Raw genomic sequence first — 4,127 nt, 5'->3', positions numbered from 1 at the left:
ACAACCATCCACCTTGGTATTTTTTTCTTGATTATCTATTCATTCTCTCTCTCTCTCTCTCTCTCTCTCTCTCTCTCTCTCTCTCTCTCTTCCATCCTTTTTTCTCCATCCCATTTCATCACTGCCCATTCTATAATTAAAATGCAATTTAAATATTCCCATTGTAGGGTTGTGGAATACAATTTTGTGTTATCCTCTTGTTGTTCTTTGGTGATTTTGTTTGTGTGTGTGCGTGTGTGTCTGTGTTACCTGATGTGGGATGCCCTTCTATCTATGCGTTGCTTTTATTGGTTCATGAATAAAGAAATTTCCTTGGCCTATTGATAGGGCAGATCTTAGGTAGGCGGGGAAGACAGAGCTGAATGCTGGGAGAAAGAAGGGTGGAGTCAGAGAGAGAAGCCATGGAGCTGCCAGAAACAGATGCTGGGAAGTTTAGCCAGTAAGCCACTGTCACGTGGTGATACACAGATTAATAGAAATGGGTTAAATTAATATGTAAGAGATTAGCCAATAAGAAGTTAGAGCTAATGGGCCAAGCAGTGATTTAATTAATACAGTTTCTGTGTGGTTATTTCCGGACTAAGCAGCCAGGATGAACAAGCAGGTCCTCCTACATGTGCCTTGTGCTTCAGAATTAATCCAGAGCACTACATGTGCTAGACAGTGATATATAGGTAGTGCATATATGTATGTATGTATGTATGTATGTATGTATGCATGCATGTGTGTATATGTATATGACAGAGAGAGAGAGACTGTGTGTATATGAAGAAAATCCAGCTTTCCACGAGGCAGCAGGCCTCTTATAGTTTATAAGAATTCCTGTGTGTTTGTTACTGTGGAAATTTCCCTGAAATGCTCACCACACAGGACAGTCACTCATTTTGGTCACTTGTTTCATGCTATGTCCTCTCCTTTCCCATGAACCTATGAAAAGCAGTATAGGAAAATAGGTACTTTGTTTATAGGTCTGCTAAAAACAACAGGAAGTCCACCCAAGATGGCTGATTTTAAAGTCAATGCAGAACGGTACAAAGGTAGCAAGATAAAATTACAGTTAAGTCCAGCCGTATTTTCATCCCGCGAACCACAGCACAACATGACTCTCTTCTTGTTAGCTGGAATAAGATGGCTGCAACCAGGCCTCCCAGGTTGGGAACAACTGCTGCTTTCATTACTGTTTCTGGGCTTCCTCCAGTGCAAGTGCCGAATTTTGAAAAAGCTAACATTTATTGGGTCCGGTCTGTTTGCCAGGCACTTCATACACAATGCCTCGTTTAATTGAGGCTCCTTCCAAACATAACTCTGTCAGGTCCTACTTCTGTTTACTTTGATGAAAGTGGCCAAGGGCACGGCCCATCACGTGAGCACAGAAGCGCACTGGATCCCGGGTGGCTGTAAGTGGAAGCACCTGGGCCTCACATGCTGCTCTACGTGTCTCTGCTAGACAGCCGGTCCTCCTGGAACATTCGCCTGCTGTGGATTAGAGACACATGGCCCAGGCTTGGTTTCCTCGCGACGTTGGCCATGCAGCTTCCAGCTTGCAGAAGTGGTTAGCTACAAAGACCACTTTGCTTTGTTTTACCCGCCCCCGCACGTTTTCCTCTCACTGAGATGGGATTTTTTTCCATCCTGGACTTAACTTCTAGCATGCTGTTTCAGTTAAACCTGAAGATAGTCTGTTCGAGCTGCTTTGCATGTTGAACCCCAAATAGCTGTGGTATAGAAATGAGTTCGACCACAAAATACCATTTGTAGATTTGGGCTCTGTATCTTTTATCCATCCTTACATACACTATAAATGAGCATATGGTAAAATAAAGGTCACAGAGTTTAAATACTTCTCTCTAGAACTTCAAATGTTTTGTCATCGGCACAGAAACATGTTGTGTAACCAAGTTGAATTTGTTTGACTCTTCAACTATAATTATTAAACAAATTTCCCATGAGACAAGTTAGATCCTTAAATGATAGATTGCCTACTTTCAAATATGAAAATTAAAACACTCACTACATGGCCTGAAGAGATGGCTCAGCAGTTAAGAGCACTGTCTTTTCTTCCAGAGGACCCCAGGTTCAATTCCTATCACCCACGTGACAACTTCCAACTGCCTGTAGCTCCAACTCCAGGGGATCTGACACCCTCACACAGATAAAAATACAGGCAAAACACCAATGCACATAAAATAAAAATAAATCATTTGTAAAAAGACACTCACTATAGCAAAATATTTCATGACTATAAATGTATAGACTGTGGCCTGGCCACTACTGGGAAGAACTTTATTTAAAAATGTACTGTGTCAAATATAATTCAGTATTTGTTACATCCATATATTTTAAAAACACAAAGGTATAAAGTTCTGATGACAACAACTTAACACCCATAGTGAATTTGATACTCATAGTGTACTGATAGTTCCTTAAAAGTTAATCTTCCCATTAAACTCAAATTCCCTTCATTAAATTCTCAGGAGCCCAATCTGGCCTACACTAAAGACTTCATAAATATAGATACTTCAAAGAAATAAAAAGTGGGGCCTGAGTGATGACTCAGAAGTTAACGGACATACCCTGCTCTTGCAGAGAACCCACATTTCGGTTTCTTAGCACCGACTGAGGCAAGGTCACCATCACCTATGGCCTCATAACCAAAGAATCTCACACCCTCTCCCGGGCTCCAAGGGCATCATCACTCACATGTGCACAGACATGCACAGAGAGAAACAAGTACATACATAATCAAAAACAAAATCTTTCCTTAAAACCCTAAATCAAAAATTAGTACCTTCCGTATATACTGGGGAAAAAAAAAGTGTTTGTCATCAGCAATGGTAGCGCATCTCTGCAGTTCTGGCCCTTGATCAGGAGGAAGATCCTGAGTTACAAGCCACGCTGGACTACATCACAGATGTTATCTCCACTGACAACCTTCCCTTGCTGAGATTTCCACGAGTGTCTTAATTCACATTTATCTGGATGAGTGCCTGGCAGAAGTGATCCTCTATTTCCTTATTATGATGACGTTTACTGAGTTTATAGGAAATGAAGATTCGTTGTTTTCCTGGTATTGTGTGCCTCTGCTAAAGACTTCATGCCATTCGCTGAGCTGTGGGCTGGGGTTGTAGCTCAGTTGATAAGAGTGTTTACTTGAGATGCTCGCGGCCCAGGGCTCCACTCCCAACATCACGTACAGCAGTGGGGTGCCTCACACCTAAACAGTGCTGTGAAGGAATTAATACATGTATAATTTTTGAGGGGTTTAAATTTTTTAAATGTTCAAAGTATTGAAGTAGACATTTGGTTTAACATCTTCCTTGTGTTCAGGAACCCAGACCTCTTTACCCTCACCTCACCTCTATCCACAAGCACCTGGGAGGCTTCCCAAGTCCAGGAGTGGGTTTGGATTAGGCCATGTTCACAAGTCCGTTCTATGAGATCTGCAAGGAATCTGTGACCCAATTCTGATGAAAGAAGCTCCAAGAGGTTATTGGGAGAGTTGGGAAAGTATTTAGCACGTGTATTCAGTGTCCATCAGAGTCGTCTTTATAAAGTTTAAGAGCTGGAAATACTACAGGCTGGGGATGTAGCCCAGTTTAGAGTTCTTGCCCAACATTCAGAAGCCCTGGAAGTGATTCCCCAACAACACAGAAAGCTGGGCATGGTAGCACACAAGCCTGTAACTTTGGTCAACCACGTCATCGCGGTACAGAAAGATCAGAAGTTCAAGGTCATAACACTTCAGAAGTCAGCCTGGACTGCACAGGACCCTGTTGAGACAAAGTGTGAACAAGAGAGAACTGAAAATACTAAAATGTGAAACAAACTTGTTCATACAACCCAGATGGCAGAGAAGTTGATGTGGGACAGGTAAAGTGGCCCATATCTATGCCTGCAATCACAGCTACACAGGAGGTGGAGTCCAGAGGATCACAAGTTCAAAGCCAATCTAGGTAACTTAGTGAGATCTTATTGTTCCCTCCCCCAACAACAACAAAAATGGGTGGAGTTCAGTAGTGGCTTACTTGTCTAGCATAGGTGATGCTCTTGGTTCAATCCCCAGGGTTACAAACTGTATAAGGAGAGGGAGAGACGGGGATGCAGTTGTTTAGTGCTGAAAATGTCTA

The sequence above is a fragment of the Microtus ochrogaster genome, chromosome 1 (assembly GCF_000317375.1).
Source record: "Microtus ochrogaster isolate Prairie Vole_2 chromosome 1, MicOch1.0, whole genome shotgun sequence".
Taxonomy (NCBI): domain Eukaryota; kingdom Metazoa; phylum Chordata; class Mammalia; order Rodentia; family Cricetidae; genus Microtus; species Microtus ochrogaster.
Note: the sequence above shows the minus strand (reverse complement) of the source record.